Source organism: Papaver somniferum, chromosome 7 (genome assembly GCF_003573695.1).
Source record: "Papaver somniferum cultivar HN1 chromosome 7, ASM357369v1, whole genome shotgun sequence".
Lineage (NCBI taxonomy): Eukaryota > Viridiplantae > Streptophyta > Magnoliopsida > Ranunculales > Papaveraceae > Papaver > Papaver somniferum.
In genome coordinates this window covers 21009896-21031189 of record NC_039364.1, presented here as the reverse complement: position 1 = coordinate 21031189, position 21294 = coordinate 21009896, and the positions used below count along the sequence as shown (strand labels likewise).

The window sequence follows — 21294 nt, the reverse complement described above, 5'->3', positions numbered from 1 at the left end:
CGAGTCGCGCTCATGATATTTAGGCTCAAATTGAACTCACGAGGCTTAGGCTCGCGACGCACTCAAAATGCACATGCTCATGGGTCGGTCATGGACGTGCCCACGAGACTTACCTTATATAAAAGAGTATGAGTTGTGCGTTAATCATGCCCATGACACTCACGCTCGAGTTGTAACAAGGTGAATGAGGCTTGAACGGGATAACTTATTTCGTAATTACCACCTTTCCCTTGATTTTCCGTCGTTGAAAATCACCATCCACAACACCATAAAACCTTTTCACCTTGCCATATTTCCTACACCATTTACTAAGCAAAGACTAAGTAGGAGCACGAAGGTCCCTAATCCCCCAACTTCTTTAAGGCTATATATTTTCTTCCAAACAAACCAACACATCTTTTTTGTATCATTAGAAAAACCCCATACAAAGTTTTCCATGGATAATGCTAATCATTATTTTCTCCACCGCTAGGAAGAGTGTAAATAAATAAGTGTTACACTAGTAAAGCTAACAGAGTAGTCTTAATTTGAGTGATTTAACCTGCTTTATATAAAAAAAAATATTCTTCTTAGATCTAGCTCCTTCTCTATCAATTCTAATACATTTTCCCACACCATAAATTTTAGGTAATACCAATTGGCAAACCAAGATATTTGATAGGCAGTGGTTCTAATCAACACCCCAACTCCCAAACCAAAATATGAACATAATCATCAATTCCCAAGCTTATCATAAAACTCTTTTCAAAATTCATCTTAAGACCAAAGAAAATCGGAATAACCGTCAATGATCTCACCTGTTACACCTTTTCCCCCAAGAAAAATAACAATGTTATCTGCAAACTTAATATGAGTAATTTTGGTGCCACCTTGTTGAACTTGAAAACCCTGTAATCTTTATATGTGAGCAAATTTCTTAATGAGTTTAGCAAGAATTTCAGCAACGAGGTAGAAAAAAGAGAAAGGAAATAGAAGATCTACTTGCCGTAAACCTTTCGAAGGTTTAACTAATACCCATAACTGAGCAGTTATGACACACCATTTTATCCATTTTATCCGCCTATGTACACAACCATGAGCAACTAAAATATTCAACGAATTTTACCAGATATTTTTAAAAGCCTTTTCAATGTCCATTTTACAAATAATACCAGGGACCTTAGCCTTCAATCTAGAGTTAATGTACTCTTCGACAATTAAAACCCCATCTAAAATCATCTTAACTTTGACAAAATCTCTTTGAAAATTAGAAAAACGACCCTGAATGACGGATAAAAAAACCGAGGATCTTTATTCAATCCATTCAACTTCTTTCTTTAAAAAAAATTATGTAAAGTTCATGTCCCAACGAGTCGCGCTTAAAGATATTGATAACACATGAAATTAATGGTATTTCATAACTAATTGATATACCAGCAACTCGTAAGATAAAAAAAATATCCATTATTTGATTATATCGTGTCATTAACTTAGGTGTCACTTTCTTCTATTTTTCAATGAGTAACTTGAACAAACTTTCTATATAAACTACTCATGAAACCAATTAGCTAGCTTGAAATATATATTAATACGCAAACCACGAGAGCTTTTGCTATAAAATTGTCTCAATAAGATCAATCTTAATAATCTATCAAGTGGAAACATATAATATAGTCATCAGAGCCCGGTGCTTTGTTGTGTTCAATACACTTGATAATTAATGTTGAATATCTTATCTTCAGTAAGTGGAGTCCAACATGCAACATTATCTTCTATTAGAACTTTCTACATCAACAAAAGAGTAAATATGGCTAGTTGGGTCGACCGAGCGAAGCGAGGGAGGACCTTTATATTGGAAATGGTTAGGGCCGAAAAACCAAAAATGTCCCTCCCTTTTAGTCCAATTACTATAACTCCTTGTGTATCCTACCTTTTCAGGGGTATAATTGGAAAGAAAACTTTAATATAACATATCTAAAAATCCGTGCCTTGGAATTTTACAAATTTTATCGCGTTGGAAAGATTATAAAAAAACTCTACGCAACAAGTACAAACAACAATATCAAATTTAGAGTTTTTACGAAAAATTCTGAGGTATTTTTCATTTTAGGCACAATTTTAGAAAATTAAATGTATATCCATTATGCAAACCACCACAAAGGATACATAATACTTTATGTAGCAAAATTTTGGTTCATTCATCAACTAATTTCACGTTGCAACTAATAAAACGATGTACTCCCTCCGTTTCAAGAAAAATGATACTTTCATTTTAGCCACAAATCTCGAAAATTGAATGCATAGTCATTATGCAAACCACCACAAAGGATGCATAACACATCATGCAACCATATTTTGGTTTATGGATCGACTAATTTTCCGTTTAAGAAAAGGTGATACTTTCACATCCCGTTTCAGGAAAACTGATACTTTCGCTCCGTTTTGGGAAAAGTGATACTTTCACTTCGTTTCGGAAAGTATCACTTTTCCGAAACGGGACGAAAGTATCACTTGTTTTGAAACGGAGTGAAAGAATCAGCTTTTCTTAAACGGGACGAAAGTAGTCGCATACGAACCCCATCTTCAGATTCTTCTTCGGTCGGCCCTCCCACCGTGGCAACGGTTGTACTAGTTTTAAGAAAAATATTAACATAAAACCGCTCAATCTCTTCTTTGATTATAGTTGGTCAAAAATGGAAACACGGTGGTACCAAAATGCACCACCAACTCTTTTCTAAGGCAACATGTATGGACTAAACTCAATTACAATTCTGAGAGTTACAACTGAATGAATTTCAATCAGGGATTATAAAAAAAGTTTATATCTCTTTTTTTCACAATCAGAATGTTGTCTGCAAAGCCAAAGCTGTTGATGAAGGTAATCTCTATCCCTCACTCTTGATTTAGTCACCTGTACACTGACTGCATTGTAGTTTATCACAGTAGTTGCTCTCAGTAGATTTTTTTGGTGTGACCACTTTTTTCATATCCTTGGTATATATAACTGAATATGATGCAGTTACTGTGGTGAACGATACGACCTGGGAGGATGATGTGGTTTTGAAAGTGGTAGTAAAGTTCGTTCAACTCGGACTTGTGTAGACTCGATTTTAGACTCAAAAATAGAAAACACTAAAAATAAAGAAAGTATATTCACAAAAGTTTATCACAGTATCGAGAGTTACTGAGACTCAGGATTCCACCAAATTCCATTCATGCGACTCAAATAATAATTCCAATCAATTATAGTTCAAATAATAAAAATATGGACTCTTGTTCTTTGCCAAAAAATAGATTCTTGAAAAGCAATGACTGTAAATCAAAAGCATGATGTATCAAAAATACATAGACCAAGCATACACCATCAAACGAAATCACACCCATTTAATAAAAATCATAAATCAATTAAATATCAATGCAAATAGTCATAAAAGAATTATTAGAATTACCACATGCGTGAAATAGGGCTTCCTCCATCATCCCAGTATTAGGGTTTAACTTCTCATATCAAAAACAGGCTCAAAAGAATAAATCATGGCTCAAAAGTTGTTTTTATTGAAGAGATGATATGATTCAGTGAATATGCAACGACTTAACCGCGTTACAGAGTTCACTGTTACAGGAGGTGTGGCTAACTGAAGATAAATGTGGCTGTTCATCTGTTACAAAGAGAATACTGTAGCAGTGTTGCGAATTTGAGACGCTGTTCTTAGTTGCAACGCTTGTTCTTCAGCAGCAGCAGCAGCAGAGACAGGCTTCCTGTAATCTCTGATTCTCGCCTCCTGAGCTCTCCTAGCGACCCCAAACTCTCCGTTTTTTTTTCTTAGGACTCTCAGCAACCTATTTATACACCACAGGACGATTAAATCTCTCCCAAATCGCTTCGAAATCTCTTCTTTCCTTCCTTGACAGTCACGGCAATAATTCCTTCCATAAATTGTTTCACGCGTTTCTGAGATTTCCAACTTATCTCAAACTCTTCCTTAGATATATATGTATCTTTGGAAAGAGTTTACTTGCCTTTAGTCTCCTTGAATAACATATTTTGAACCCATGAAGCCGTGTTTCCTTATTTGACTTTGATTCCAATTCCCGGCTATTCTGGCCCAAGTTGATCGGTCCAATTGCTTCTAATGAACTTGTTAAGTCATATCAAGTCGATCCCAATCAATTTACGGTGTTGAATCTCTTTAAAACTTCCCAAAGCTTCACGTCCAAAATCTGCAGACGTGAGGTATCTTTTCCCGCCAAATCTTTTTGATTCAAATCGTGAAGAAGGTGGGTGTCCCCCTATCCTGTGTTGTTCTCCCTTTAGCAGCTGCCTGGAAATAGGTTACCCCTTATCCAAAATCGAGGGTCCGTATAGTAATTTTCTCCCACGAGCGCAAAAATCACTTTTTTAGCCAATTTCGCCGCAAAAGCTTATTTCTCCAAAAATACCTACAGGGACATAAAAAGCCATAATAAATATAAAATCGAGCACTGATAATATATACAATTGAGATTATATAAGACACAAAAATGTGCCTATCAAATACCTCCAAACTTATTATTTGCTAGTCCTCGAGCAAATCAAATAGAAAATAAAATCCTAACTCATTGTCGCAGGCATCGTCGATTGCATTTAGCGTATGCAATAAGCCTTTAAACCCCTAGGTGGCCCTAGTGGCCGAGTTATAGTCTCGGGAGGGCTTACAAGAGATATACCCACAAAACCATTACTCCAGACCTTAGCTATCTACGCAGAACTTTGGAAGGCACTAAAGAATCTCCTTGGTTGGCATACTTATTGACTACAGGAGGAAGTACCCTAATGCGAAATTCCAATTGTTGTACACGAGTTTGCACTCAAGCATACTAAAATTCATATAAAGTGACAGAGCTCTACTCAGATAGTCGCACTATGGACATCAATATCCGGAGTCAAAACTATCACATGGATAGATCAAGAAGATGGATATAGAAAAACATAGACGGTTTTGATGTTTACTAAGTGAACGGCGTTTCCCATATCTGTCTGAAGGCCTCCGCCAAAATGAACCTATCATAATGGATTGAGATATTAGTCTGACTAATATCAACACACTGGCATATACAAGGGAACCAGTGGTCGATAACCTAACTCTAGGTCAACACAACTGGCATATACAAGGGTACCAGTGGTCGACTTTATTGAATTTATTCCTTTTGGTCAAATGGTCTGGTCTCAATTTTTTTTTTTTGTTTTTTTTCAACTTGTTGGTAACTACCATTTTTTTTTTCAACTTTTCTCTTTTTTTTTTCTTTTTCTTTTTCAACTTTTTTTTTCATGGTATCTCAATCACTCTAATTCATCCTAGCATTGGTAACAACTTGAATCGTGAGCCCCACCTAATCACTTAGAGTACATAGTTTAAAAACAAAATAAAATAAAAATAGAAGTGAAAATGACTCAATGAGATATGATGAAACTATCATGTTATTTCCAACACCTGAGCTATGTGTATGAATAGACTCTTTAGATGTTTCCATCTAATCAGATTGGTTCTTCAACTCCTACAACCAAAATGCTTCCATCCACTTAGATTGGTTAGTGCCATCCTAAATACGCATAAATTTCTAGGCTCTGGAGTTTATTTATTCATACTGCAACTAAAAAGATTTTCCCATACCCCCAAACTTAAATCTAACATTGTCCTCAATGTTCTAAAGATGAAATTAAAAGCATGAACAAGGAGAAACTGTTACCATTTGAAGCAAAAGAGATAAGGAAAGATATTACCGTGTCGCATGAATGTTGGGTTACCTACCAAGAAGTGCTAAGTTTAAAGTCTTCAGCCAGACTAAGAAAGGATTAGTCACCTCATGGAATCATAAACTAATAGCCGAAATAACTGCGGGTCTTTAAAACCAAAAAGAGCTGACCAAAAGAAAGTGTAATGAACCAAGAAAGTGAACAAGACTAGCAAGCCCTTACCTAGTTTCCTGATTAAGAAATTTATATCTAATTGTGGTTCAGGTTCAGGTTCTATGAAAGGGTCTACATAGAAAAATTTCATTGGCTGCTTTTCTTCATAAGTGGGATCCGAATCATTAGGTCCTAGAGTCTGGAAAAACTCAAATATGATCTTAGAAGCGCACAATAATAACCTAAATAACTGAGGATCCTCTAAGTCAATAAGATTTGACTTACATAATTGACCACAATGAGAGTAGTGGTCATTCTTAAGCAAATGTTTCGATTCTAATTTCCTAAAGCATTTAGGTTTAGTCTCACAACTTAATATTCGACACATTTGGAATATAAACGTTCCCACAGTTGGAAGAAAACTATTTGGTGGGAAAACAAAGTCAATTTGGGTATCATAGCCTGGTTCAACCACATCAACCAGAGGATGGGTTTCTAATAACTGAACTTCGTTATGGACATCACTAGGTTCAGAAAAACGTGTATGAAGATAATCTTGTAAAATGGTTGAGGCAGATATGTCAAGACCCAAGTGAGGGACCTGTCTAAGAGTTAAATCACATGGAGAATGATAATCACCCCCAAACTTGGAGTTTTGGGTGTCTCTAGATAGACTAGCTAGTATTTCCCTGATTTCTAGATCATCAGAATCATGAAAATGGTCAATTGCTTCTTCTAGGTTATACTCAGGTGATGCCTCCTCACACATGTTTAAATACTCTACGAGTTCATCTTCTTCGTCTAAGACTATTGTTTCTAAATCGCTAGACTCTACAATATTTTTCTCAGAATAAACTCGTTCCTCTAAACCATTATCGGCTTCGTAATCAAAAGGAAATACTACATCGTCTAAAACGGGGGTATCTCTAGTCAAATCCTCGTCCTTTTGAATAGGTGAATAATTATTAAAATTATTTGGATTTGAACTAGAAATAGTAGTATCATTTTAAATCTCAATTGGAGTAACAGATTCCTGATCACTATGCCTATATGTGTCAAATTCTTCATCAGCACTATCCTCATCATAATCATCATAATAACATGAAAATGGTTGAACCTCATCTAAAAAAGTAGTGTTACCAATTCTAACCTCGGTATCTTGATTATGCAAATAACTAACCTCATTTTCAAGGGTACTATTGAAAACACTATATTGGAAATTAAGACTATCTTGAGCAGTTCTGTTCTGGGCCTCTAATAAAAGCTTTTGAATCGACTCACATGACTTCCTTATGGTATCGTGTATAGAAGGTTCACTCATGGGTGCATTTTGTTTATTCATTTCTAACACAAACCTATTTGTATTCTCAGTTAATTGTTTGAGAGACTCTTCTAGAGGAAGAACAGGTTCAGAAGGATCATAATAGGGACTAGTTTTCAACATTTTCATTATATTGTCCAAAGACGAGAAACTAGTACTATAATAATCCTTATTTTCTTGCTCGTATGACCGGTGTGTGTGTGTGTATAATAATTGGGCTCACCATGGTATGAGCCGTAACCTTGAAAAGGTTGATGTTCCCAATCACTATTCACACTATGGTTAAAATTGTAACGTCCATTTTGAAACTCAGTCGGATATTCGTTGTATTGGCTATTGTGATACCAGTTCGACATTCTTTTGCAGGGGTGTAAGTTATCACAAAATAAAACCCACTGACAGGGGATTCGTGGGTGGATAGAGTCTTACCTCCCGTACCAGACGGGCGATGAACCGTTGAAGTCGACTCAGGCCACCGACTCCGATGTCAGTGTACGAACCCGAGGGGCCGAGACAGTATCGTAACTTTCGTCCTTCCCTACAAACAGTTGATATTTAATTTTGACCCTTCCTTAGGGTTTAAAAAAAATAATGTCCAAGAATGTCCATAAAAGTCCAAAAGAAAAGAAAAAAATACAAAATAATAAAGTAACCCTAATACAATTTCTAAAAATAAAAAGTAATAAAATCTAAAAAATAAAAAGAACACTAAAAAAAAATCTTCTTATTCACTCCTTTTGGATTCCTCTTTTTCTTCCTGCTTTGGCTTCGTTATTCTTTTCAGCACTTTTTTTCTTTTTTTTTAGCTCAATTCCCCGGCAGCGACGCCAAAAATTGATGTAGTTTTGAAAGTGGTAGTAAAGTTCGTTCAACTCGGACTTGTGTAGACTCGATTTTAAACTCAAAAATAGAAAACACTAAAAATAAAGAAAGTATATTCACAAAAGTTTATCACAGTATCGAGAGGTACTGAGACTCAGGATTCCACCAAGTTCCATTCATGCGACTCAAATAATAATTCCAATCAATTATAGTTCAAATAATAAAAATATGGACTCTTGTTCTTTGCCAAAAAATAGATTTTTGAAAAGCAATGACTGTAAATCAAAAGCATGATGTATCAAAAATACATAGACCAAGCATACACCATCAAACGAAATCACACCCATTTAATAAAAATCATAAATCAATTAAATATCAATGCAAATAGTCATAATAGAATTATTAGAATTACCACATGCGTGAAATAGGGTTTCCTCCATCATCCCAGTATTAGGGTTTAGCTTCTCATATCAAAAACAGGCTCAAAAGAATAAATCATGGCTCAAAAGTTGTTTTTATTGAAGAGATGATATGATTCAGTGAATATGCAACGACTTAACCGCGTTACAGAGTTCACTGTTACAGGTGGTGTGGATAACTGAAGATAAATGTGGTTGTTCAGCTGTTACAAAGAGAATACTGTAGCAGTATTGCGAATTTGAGACGTTGTTCTTAGTTGCAACGCTTGTTCTTCAGCAGCAACAGCAGTAGAGACAGGCTTCCTGTAATCTCTGATTCTCGCCTCCTGAGCTCTCCTAGCGACCCCAAACTCTCCGTTTTTTTCTTAGGACTCTCAGCAACCTATTTATACACCATAGGACGATTAAATCTCTCCCAAATCGCTTCTAAATCTCTTCTTTCCTTCCTTGGCAGTCACGACAATAATTCCTTCCATAAATTGTTTCACGCGTTTATGAGATTTCCAACTTATCTCAAACTCTTCCTTAGATATATATGTATCTTTGGAAAAAGTTTACTTGCCTTTAATCTCCTTGAATAACAGATTTTGAACCCATGAAGCCGTGTTTCCTTATTTGACTTTGATTCCAATTCCCGGCTATTCTAGGCCAAGTTGATCGGTCCAATTGCTTCTAATGAACTTGTTAAGTCATATCAAGTCCAGCCCAATCAATTTACGGTGTTGAATCTCTTTAAAACTTCCCAAAGCTTCACGTCCAAAATCTGCAGACGTGAGGTATCTTTTCCCGCCAAATCTTATTGATTCAAATCGTGAAGAAGGTGGGTGTCCTCTATCCTGTGTTGTTCTCCCTTTAGCAGCTTCCTGGAAATAGGTTACCCCTTATCCAAAATCGAGGGTCCGTATAGTAATTTTCTCCCACGAGCGCAAAAACCACTTTTTTAGCCAATTTCGCCGCAAAAGCTTATTTCTCCAAAAATACCTACAGGGACATAAAAAGCCATAATAAATATAAAATCGAGCACTAATAATATATACAATTGAGATTATATAAGACACAAAAATGTGCCTATCATAGGATCTGGTGATGAGTAACACTACAAACCCAGTTTTGGTCGAGTTTTGGGCACCATGGTGTGGACCTTGTAGAATGATTGCACCTGTAATTGATGAATTGGCCAAAGAATATGCAGGAAAGGTAGTCTGTTACAAGCTCAACACCTATGATAGCCCAGGAGTCGCTACGAAATTCGGAATCAGAAGTATTCCCACCGTGTTGTTCTTCAAAAATGGAGAGAAAAAAGATAGTGTCATTGGTGCAGTTCCAAAATCTACATTTAACTGCATCCATAGAGAAATTCATATTTTAGTGAGAGTACTTGGACGATTCCAAAGATCAATCAAATGTATCCAATAAACAAGGATGGATATATCTACTTTGATTGATTTCCATACAACATGTGATATTTCAATTATAAATCTAAACAATATAATGCCGAAAAAGAAATAACACAGACACCAAAAATTTTGTTAACGAGGAAACCGCAAATTCAGAAAAACCCTGGGACCTTGTACAGATTTGAACACCAAACTTAATAAGCCACTACAGACTCTAGCCTACTATCAGAACTTCGGTCTGGAATGTAGTTGAGACCGAATTAAACCGTCACAGCAATTCAGTTACAGTACGATCCTTACACCTCTTGAATCCCAGGAGGAATCCGCGCAATTGATTCCCTTAACTGATGTCCTTTACAGCATAAGAGTTGCTTCAACTCAATTGAAGACTTTAAACCAATATTCCTCCCATAGATAAGTCTATAAGTGATTTTCGTTCTGAACAAAGATCAAGGTGAGGTAGAAAATCGATTTCAATAGACAAAGTCTATCAAACCTCAAAATCCGGTCTTATGACTCCCGAAGAGCAGCTTAGATTATTATTCACCTCACAAGTATAAACTTGTGGAATCACAAAGTCTAAGACGGAGAAACTTTGTGATTTTTTTATCTATCTTGTTTGTTGGAGCAAGCTCAACAATCAAAGAAATATAAGGATACACTAACTATCAAGATAAAGATAGTTGGATCTGGCTTCACAAATCCCTAGGTGAAGTCTTTTTAGCGGATAAACCCTAAAAAGGTTTAAAGGATAGGACGACTCTATTTTACAACTAGGACACATAAGAATAGTGTCAAGGATTCAATGATCCCAGTTGTTTGAGGTTCTCCTTATATAGACTTTCAAGGTCAAGGTTGTTTTGGATTTAAGCTAAGGTATCTTTGGAATCAAGCAATCAATAATCACCGTTAGATGAAAAACTTGACTTTGAGATTAACATAGCAGAATATACACTTTGGTTAGGATGAACCATAACCGAACCATGTACAATGACTTGTTCATGAAAGGTTATCCGAAACTATCCAATCGAACTATAAGCTTAACCATTTTCATATAACACTTTTAGACTTTCATATTGAGTCACACTTGTGATCAATCATGTCTAGATAATGTTTTTAGAGATTTTTTCAAATGCCGATTATCTCATAGCAAAATTTTTTGATACATCTGAAAATATTCGACAGGGTAAGTACGTGTATTATACTTGCTCGTGAATATTTTTGTCATAATACGTGTACCGAGTATGTGTCCCCTTAAGAAAAAACAGGTTCAGGAATCCACATATCTTTTCTGGTTTTCATACTGGGTATGCGTACCTTTACGGTTTAGAAACCGACAAATCTTTTCTGGTTTGCATACTAGGCGTGCGTACCTACCTAGTTCACGTGTCAGCAAACTTTTTATGGTATAGATGTCGGGAATGCGTACCAAAATTCCCTGCTGAACTATAGCTACGTCGGTACGTGTATTGTGGCTCCAGACTTATAACAGTTCTCCCAGTATGTGAACTGGTATGCATACTATCATGTATCCAGATTAACGGTAGTTTTATATCTCTAATAATCAATTCGAAACATTCCCGAATAACATCAATGATACATATAACTGTTCCAGGCTATTTTCAAATGATTATAACTTGCATCCTAATTTAGGTCATAAATAATAAATTGTTATTAACCAAATTCATCAAGTATGAACAAATGTTCTTAAGCTTAGTTAGTCATATTTCGAGAACGATATTCAAGATAAACTTGACTCGAAATTTCTACTATGCATGTACTGTCTAATTTAGTCATATGACAATGTCGAATAGACAGAAGGGTGAAAACTTGAGAAATAAGTGGTCTAGTCTTCACTTACCTTTTGTTGAAGAAGCTCTCCAGAGATTTGGTTGATCTTCGCTTTCAAACGGTAGAAGTAGTGATATCTGATACTCACTACATACTTTTATCCTAATCCGAGACTTGAATAAATCTAGACTAGTGTTGATGGTGGTTTTTAGCTCAAGGTTAAATCTGTAAAACCTTATATCTGATGTGACGTCACTCTGCGAGGAAACGAAGCCATGAGTGTCAATCTCTCCACTGGCACATTTATTGAGACGTTCAATATATTTACTTGAAATTTATCCAGACTGGCGCATGTAGCAACAATTCCAGATGCTCTGTAAATTTCGGCGCCTTGCCTACATTCAATTAATATGAGTTTTTTTGAATGTTTTCTGTGCTATCTTCCCCGAATGAACCCTTAATGTTGATATGGCATGACGATTTGTGTTCACTCGCAGCAGAGTAGCACGAATTTCCAAGTATCAAGGATAAGGTCTTTGCATAAGGTATTCAATCAGAAAGCATGCTTCTCTCTGGAAATGAACTTAAAAGAATTTTGTGTCAACACATAGAATTAAATCAATTATCCTGACAAATTTGCAAAAGTTAGGGTTTTGCGCCTTGCGCAGTATATCATACCTTGCTTGTCGAAATTAAGCCTAGGCAAACTAAGTAATTAATCCACCATGGATTAGTAGGTGCAAAATCTTGCACATAACCAAAAAACAAGGAGCCGCAGGATATGAACAGCAAGAAAAGGAGACGTGGCCATGCCTTAAGCCAGCCAGCGCCATTTGCCATTGGCCACGCCCCATCCTAAACCGGCCCTGTTTACCTCGACCAATCAGGTCTTCTTAAACTCGCCACACGCACATAAGTTGTGGATGGGTCCATACTTGCTGGCCCCATTTCCCATCGACCAATCATGTCGCTTTAAACTTAGCCACACTTACACCAGAAGTGTGGACACACCCGTGTTTTGGTCGGACCTCTCTTTCGACCAATCAGGTTGCTCAAAACCTGCCACATTATTAAAAAAGAGATATAAAAATTGGCTTACCAAGAGTTGCGCCAGTGCGCTAACTAACATGCCAAACCTGCATGCCCAACATGCCAGATGTGCCACTTTACCACAAAAGCATGCCGAACGTGGCAACATACCATAAATAGTGCGCTTAGGTGCCAACCCATCTTCTGTCCGTGGCCAACGCCATAACAGACTTCAATGTGGTTATCCTAACCAGAAACACGACACTGCATGGTCGAAACCCTAATTTCCAGCCGTGGTGCAAATTATGCCACTTCGGGCCCACAACATGCCACGAGCCGTGTGAGACCAAGGAAACCCTAAAAAAGACGCCATATCATAACCTCCCGTGGTAATCCTTACTCCAGTGGTCGTTTCCACATGATGGCCTGGCTATGGCACCATTTTCACAAAACGCCGATACGCCACGACCATGGCCACATGCCACATGCCACATGCACTAATTAGGGCTTTGGCACGCCAAACCCTAATTTAGGAAAAGTTGCTACGCCAACCAAGCCAAGTAACGTTTACCAAAGCATTGGGATTGATGTGGCAACATGGCCAATGTTGTCGGAGCCATATTTGATTCTAACACCAATATGCCAAAACAGTTTCCACGGCTACGCCACTGGCATGCCGCTATGCCATGGCTACGCCAGGCGCCACTATGTCAATGGCGCCACTTTTCTATACAACAAGATATGGCCATAATCAATGGCCATCCTTCCTCATGAGATGCAATCTCAGCCATCCAAGTTTGTCACCGAACTGACAGACTAGTGGCAAGTTTCAGGCGACCAGCCGCTTAAATCTCGTGGCCATGGCTACGTCAGGCGCCACTTATACCACCGTGCCACATGCATGCACGAGTTATCCCAGTCATGCCGCAGTGCCACTGGCATACACCAAAAACGCCACTGTGCCATTACCAGGCGCCAACAGAAGGTAGCCATGATCAACGGCTACCCTTCCTCATGAGATGTAATCTCAGCCATCCAAGTTCGCCACCGAACTGACAAACTTGTGGCAAGTTTTAGGCGACCAGCCAAGACGTGCCTAATAACATCACATTCTACTTTCCTGTGGCAAGACTCTTGACTTGTGCACATAGCAACCTGCTACACGTTTTCCACGAAAACACTCGAGACATCAAACATGTCACAAACTGGGGGATACTCATCAGGGTATTGGTCTGGCGGATTACAGCGTGCGGCGTGCAATACGCCCGTTATAAGAAAGTGTCATGAAGCGGGACAATTAGTGGCGGCAAGAAGTAACAGATGTAAATGGATCCACTTCTTTCATCATGGAAGCATGGGTTTCTGATGGTTATGCGTTACTCCACTCTTCCATCACCCAATCATTCCCACTTCCTACGAGACCAGGGTACGTTTCAATATGACTTGTATAATAGGCTTCACTTATTTCCACCAAACAAGAGGTTTTTGGCCGGCAACAACATAGTATCCAGAAATCACCAAGAACTGATAGGTATTCACTCTGCAAGCCATTTTCACTTTCTGATACAAGTCATAAAACAAGCCACATCTTCAGAATTAACCATTCTGCTCTCAACACTCTCTTCGCTTCCCTCCCTAAGACCAACCCTTCTCCTTCACTTTGTGACCGAAGCAAGCTTGGAACGGCCATTTCTTGGTTTAGGCCAGGATTGTACAGATTGATCTCTCGAATCAGAAGTACTCCTGTGCAGTGCATTGTTTAGGGTTTAGATTCGTTTCTCATCCACACATCCAAATTTATAAAAATCAGCAGAAACGGTTTTCACCCACAAACAATTGGCGACCACAATGGGAGATCAAATCTCTCGGTTGCTGGTATAGATTTTAGATAACCAAAATTAATGATTAAATGATACCCAGTTATATCCGCAAGCGCACAGTTCAATAGTAATATAGATAGAAAATGCGGTTCGTTCCCACAGGGAGTGTGAAATACTCTACCAACTGATACAAAAAATTAAATAATCAACAAGATAATGTTTTAAGGATTTTTAGAAATTCAGAACAAAAATGAAATGATAAATAATTTAAGGACAAACAAAACGAGTGTGGGTTATTAGGATTCTCGGTTTCCACCAATTAGTTATGCAATCTACTAATCTTTAAAAGTATATTCCATGCTTTTTCAAATATTGTTTCTCCGCTATAGTTGTCTTCGCTTCATGAATAGTGATTCTAAAGCATTACCTATCTATCCTTGCATACCACGTCAAGGGATTTAACTGAAGCACGCAGTATCAATTCAAAAGCATAAATAATCTAGAAAATCACATCAACAATAGAATACCAAGCCAAATGAAGAAAAACTACTAATCAATCAACTCATTATTAAGCATATAAATATAGAGTTTTCATAATAAAATTGGGTTCTACCTAGACCCTAACATAGCTTTAGCTGGCCATGACTTTCACAAAAAAATCATAAAAAGATTAAAATCAAATAGCTAAGCAAAAATGGAGAAGAAAAACTCCAAACCCTCGACTACGAAACAGCCGTCTACCGCGCCTCCCCCTTCTATATCTCTGGCCGTCGGCCTCTCCTCCCCTTCTCTATCTCTGGCGGTCGGCGTTTCCTCCCCTTTTCTATCTCTGGCCGTCGGCCTCCCCTTCTCTATCTCTGGCCGTCGGCCTCTCCCTCCGAGCATCTGTTCTCTTGCCTTTTTATCTATTATATTTTTCTGCGAGAAATAAGACCTAGCAACTCTCTGCCAAGGCCCAGTCCACACCGTAATCCAAATTCAAGCCCTAAAGTCCATCACTCCGTCTAATCTCGGCACTCTTCTTAACCGAACAATACTAAGGACCCAAGCACCACTTCTCCTCTTCTCCCTGCACAACTATGATCATGGAAACATCACTAGCTCGACTCCATCTCCATTCATGCAAACACGATCTCATCATCTGCACGCTTCAATGAACGGAACCCATTTCTGCCAGCAGCTTTATCATTGTATACTCAGGAGTACTGAGAGCTGCTCATATTAAGTAATCGTTCACTATCCATCGTTGCCATCTTAACCTCCACTGCCAGTTCAGAAGCAAAACTCAACGTTCACTGTTGATCAGTTGGAATACAAGTATCTCAGCTCAAACCATCTTTTCTTCTCATGTTCTGTGTTTGTTCTTCGACTAAGAACCTTCATGCTTTGATTCCGACACCGAACCAATCTTTCTTCTTCGCAGCTGTTCATCTTCTTCATTGAGAACATCGACGATGACATCAAATGACTCGTGCAAAACTGCTTACTCCTCTCCATCACGTCTGCAAGTTTACCCGAGCAGCTAGCTTCGCTGCTGCCAAACTAAACCAAACCACCTGCACAACATTCTCTCATGGCTTCCATTTCGAACCACACCAAACCAGCACCAACACCTGCTTCCTTATTTCCTCCATCAACAACAGCTCAATTCTCGTGTCCGAGCTCTCTATACAGCGCCAACATCTCACACAAATCATCTCAGTCACGTCCAAGCTCACCTTGCTAACAAATGTTGGATTTATCATATCACGCCATTAGAGGACTCAAAACCACCATAGCCAACTCCGAGTCATCACCTGCAACTGCAGTTCAAACCATTTTAATGTCAATTCTTCCCGCTGCCTGCATAATCTCTGTTAGAATTCGGGCATCCAACTCAAAACCAATTGGGTATGAGTGGAGAGGCCTTAAGAATTATAAATCGCAGGATCTTGGATTGCCCAGACAATGTGGGACTAATAATCTCAACACGCCCCCTCACGTGTAGCCTCGTTGGGTCTAACACGTGGACAATAAATCGGGTGACGCGGAGTAAAGGCGCGGTCAAATGACTCGTCGCAAATAGCCTGCTCTGATACCATGTTAGAATTCGGGCATCCAACTCAAAACCAATTGGCTATGAGTGGAGAGGCCCTAAAAATTATAAATTTGCAGGATCTTGGATTGCCCAAACAATGTGGGACTAATAATCTCAACAATCTCGGATCACATCAACACCACGGAAACAACCAGTTCTTGCCACAACCACTGAACTCCATCTTTATTCGGTTTAAATCAGCGAACTCGTTTCTAGCTACAGAATCATCTTCTTATTTCTTTCTCTTCCGTAAAAATCTCAGCACCGATTCATCTTATTCCTTGGTATCCAAGTACAGTCACCACCACCGTTAACGGAAAGCAACTAATTCAAAGCTTGACCCCCAACTGCATGCCTTTTGCACTCTGCATCGATCCCGACTCTTATCTCGAATGAGCTCCAACTGACAGATTGTGAGAGAAAGCTAGACAGAATATGAACAGCAGTTGCTTCGACAATAGAGAATAAAAACTCTTTTGTTTTGATGAAAACCTTCTGCCACGTCCACTTTCTTTTACACCGGATGGACTTGAATAATTAACGTGGGAGCCCACAGGTAATTCTCTTCTTACGGCCATAAGCGGGCGTAGATGCTATTTTGCTTCTCATTGAGTCGTTTATCTTCAACTAATCGAATTCGTTTGTACTTTCTACAAAAACACTAAGTAGTGTCATTAGCCGAATTATCGAGTCCTACCTAATATAAATATGGGTACAAAATGTAGCACTTATGTGCTTATCAACACCCCCACACTTATATTTTGCTAGTCCTCGAGCAAAACAGGAAATTGACCCGCTACACAGCTGGTCATATCATAAGAGAGAGTTAGACCCGCTACACAGCTGGTCATAGAAAATACCCTACAAAAGACCCGCTACACAGCTAGTCATAATCTTAAAAATCATAATGGTAATAACTTTTTTCTTTTTAAGACCCGCTACACAGCTGATCATTTTTTTTGTAGACCCGCTAAACAGCTGGTCATCATATTTTTTATTATTATTAGAAATTTCTAACGAAAATCTCATACCCCCACACTTAAACATTACATTGTCCTCAATGTAATTGAGTCATCCAACGTAGAATTTAAGGTGGGAAATTTTAAAATACAATAAAAGTAAAAGATAGAGTGCAGGGAACAAATTTGATGGGTTGACTCCCATGAAGCGAAAGGTATTTGTTTCCCTGCTTGCCAGTAGCATGTAGTCTCAAACAAGGTGAGGTTGGAACCCCAAAGTAAGCTGCCAATGATATATATAGAGTCTGAAAAATTGGGGACTGACCCAACATATCAGTTTAGCTGAAAAGATAATCCTGCAACCAGATTGATTAGTACCCAGAGAGCTAAAACTGAATTCAATCTTATTTGGAAAATAATTCAAACTTTCCCAATCATATGTGGAAACATGAAGCAAATCAGATTGAACAATTGTTAAACTCCCTAAATCTGGCTCTAAGTCCGAGGAAATAACTTCCGCGGATGATATTGGTTCAAATTCAACAAACTATGGCAGACGAACATATATTAGCTCAAATTTACTCGCTGAACAATGTCTTAATGGAGCAATGATATCATGACTCATACACGTGTTTGCAACGGTTTTATTATAAATATTATCAAGATGAGTCAAGGTTGGAGCTTTATCGATTGATGGAACTAGTCGAGACTCGGGCAGAATTAGAGGTTCTAGTTTGAGTTTCCATTTATTAGTGTCTAACAGCGGTGCTGAGTCTAATAAGGCATTGACTTCACAAATAACACTATCATCATCAAAATCATACCCAAAATGAGCTAAGCAAATCTCTAATGGATCTTCCGAGTGGCTCTTGCAAAAGCCTTGCGAGTGCATACTTTCTTTTCGCCCCCAACACTTCAGGCTAAGGTACCTAAAAAAAAATCAAATAAAATGCGTAGAAAGAACCAAAAAAAATCTAAAAGAAGAACAAAAATAAATTATGTACAAAATAAATAAATAAGTTATATACAAAAATTGATATCAATCAGAGAGTATTATGCAACCACTCCCCGGCAGCGGTGCCAAAAACTTGGTATAGATTTTAGATAACCAAAATTAATGATTAAATGAAACCCAGTTATATCGGCAAGCGCACAGGTCAATAGTAATATAGATAGCAAATGCGGTTCGTTCCCACAGGAAGTGTGAAATACTCTACCAACTAATACCAAAAATTAAATAATCAACAAGATAATGTTTTAAGGATTTTTCGAAATTCAGAACAAAATGAAATGATAAATAATTTAAAGATAAACAAAACGAGTGTGGGTTATTAGAATTTTCGGTTTCCACCAATTAATTACGCAAACTCTACTAATCTTTAAAAGTATATTCCATGCTTTTTCAAATACTGTTTCTCCGTTATAGTTGTCTTCGCTTCATGAGTAGTGATTCTAAAGCATTACCTATCTATCCTTGCATACCACGTCAAGGGATTTAACCGAAGCACGCAGTATCAATTCAAAAGCATAAATAATCTAGAAAATCACATCAACAATAGAATACCAAGCCAAATGAAGAAAAACTACTAATCAATCAACTCATTATTAAGCATATAAATGATTCATAATAAAATTGGATTCTACCTAGACCCTAACATATTTTTAGCTAGCCATGGCTTTCACAAAAAACCATAAAAAGATTAAAATCAAATAGCTAAGCAAAAATGGAGAAGAAAAACTCCAAACCCTAGACTGCGAAACAACCGTCTAGCCGGGCCTCCCCCTTCTCTATCTCTGGCGGTCGGCCTCTCCTCCCCTTCTCTATCTCTGGCCGTCGGCCTCCCCCTTCTCTATCTCTGGCCGTCGGCCTCTCCCTCCGAGTGTCTGTTCTCTTGCCTTTTTATCTATTACATTTTGCTGCGAGAAATAAGACCTAACAACTCTCTGCCAAGGCCCAGTCCACACCGTAATCCAAATTCAAGACCTAAAGTCCATCACTCCGTCTAAATCTCGGCACTCTTCTTAACTGAATAATACCAAGGACCCAAGCACCACTTCTCCTCTTCTCCCTGCACAACTATGATCATGGAAACATCACTAGCTCGACTCCATCTCCATTCATGCAAACACGATCTCATCATCTGCACTCTTCAATGAACGGAACCCATTTCTGCCAGCAGCTTTCTCATTGTATACTCATGAGTACTGAGAGCTGCTCATATTAAGTAATCGCTCGCCATCCATCGTTGCCATCTTAACCTCCACTGCCAGTTCAGAAGCAAAACTCAACGTTCACTGTTGATCAGTTGGAATACAAGTATCTCAGCTCAAACCATCTTTTCTTCTCATGTTCTGTGTTTGTTCTTCGACTAAGAACCTTCATGCTTTGACTCCGACACCAAACCAATCTTTCTTCTTCGCAGCTGTTCATCTTCTTCATTGAGAACATCGACCATGACATCAAATGACTCGTGCAAAACTGCTTACTCCTCTCCATCACGTCTGCGAGTTTACCCGAGCAGCTAGCTTCGCTGCTGCCAAACTAAACCGAACCACCTGCACAACATTCTCTCATAGCTTCCATTTCGAACCACAGCAAACCAGCACCAACACCTGCTTCCTTATTTCCTCCATCAACAACATCTCAGTTCTCGTGTCCGAGCTCTCTATACAGCGCCAACATCTCACACAAATCATCTCAGTCACGTCCAAGCTCACCTTGCTAACAAATGTTGGATTTATCATATCACGCCATTAGAGAACTCAAAACCACCATAGCCAACTCCGAGTCATCACCTGCAACTGCAGTTCAAACCATTTTAATGTCAATTCTTCCCGCTGCCTGCATAATCTGGGATCACATCAACACCACGGAAACAACCAGTTCTTGCCATAGCCACTGAACTCCATCTTTATTCGGTTTAAATCAGCGAACTCGTTTCTAGCTACAGAATCATCTTCCACTGGCAAATCATAGGTTTTGCTTTAGGTAATACAACTTATGTTTATTATTTGTACCACAACAATTTTATTTTGGATAACCGTTTGTTACCTTTTTTGCAGACATCTATACCAGAATTTCCAGAACAATGGATACAAAGGGGAAAAACTGACAACCCTTCTATGACAGGCTGCGAAAGCCTATAAGTATAGTCACTGGAAGGTACGTACTATTTGTAAATTTGTTGTACTTTTTTGTGGTAATTGTCAGTAGTAATTTACTACACCTATTACATATTTTTTAGGTACATATGGATGAAATGCTAGAAGTTAATAGTGATGCACATGAGTATTTGATGGATTTGGACCCAAAACACTGGGCAAGGTCATGGTTCCCACACGATGTTGCTTGTGAACATATAAATAACAATTTTTCAGAAAGCTTTAACAACATGGCTAAAAAACTTAGAAACAAACCTATCATCAAGTTGGTCACCATGTACACACAGTTGGTTAATGGATTGTATTACAAGAGAAGGAAACTAGCTCAAACATGGCAATCTGGTGATCTGGTACCTGCTGCCAAAGATCTCATTGAGGTGATGGAGTCCCTTAGAGGAAACTTTGATGTTGACCCTGCAGAAGAGATGAAGACATATGAGGTGACTAATAAAATCACAAAGAAGGTCTTTACTGTTGAAATTGAAGAAAAAACTTGCACTTGCAGACAATGGCAACTAAGAAAATTTCCATGTGTGCATGCTACCTGTGTTTTGCATAGATTGAATCCCAATTGGGCAATGTGAGTAATCTTTCACAATATAATCCCTACAATTTATAGAATATAGAGCTT

General features: G+C 38.3%; 1 pseudogene; it reads left to right on the top strand.

Annotated features, from left to right (window-relative positions):
• Positions 1 to 2694: 2694 nt before the first annotated feature.
• LOC113294315 lies at positions 2695 to 9797 on the top strand (annotated as a pseudogene).
• Positions 9798 to 21294: the final 11497 nt, after the last annotated feature.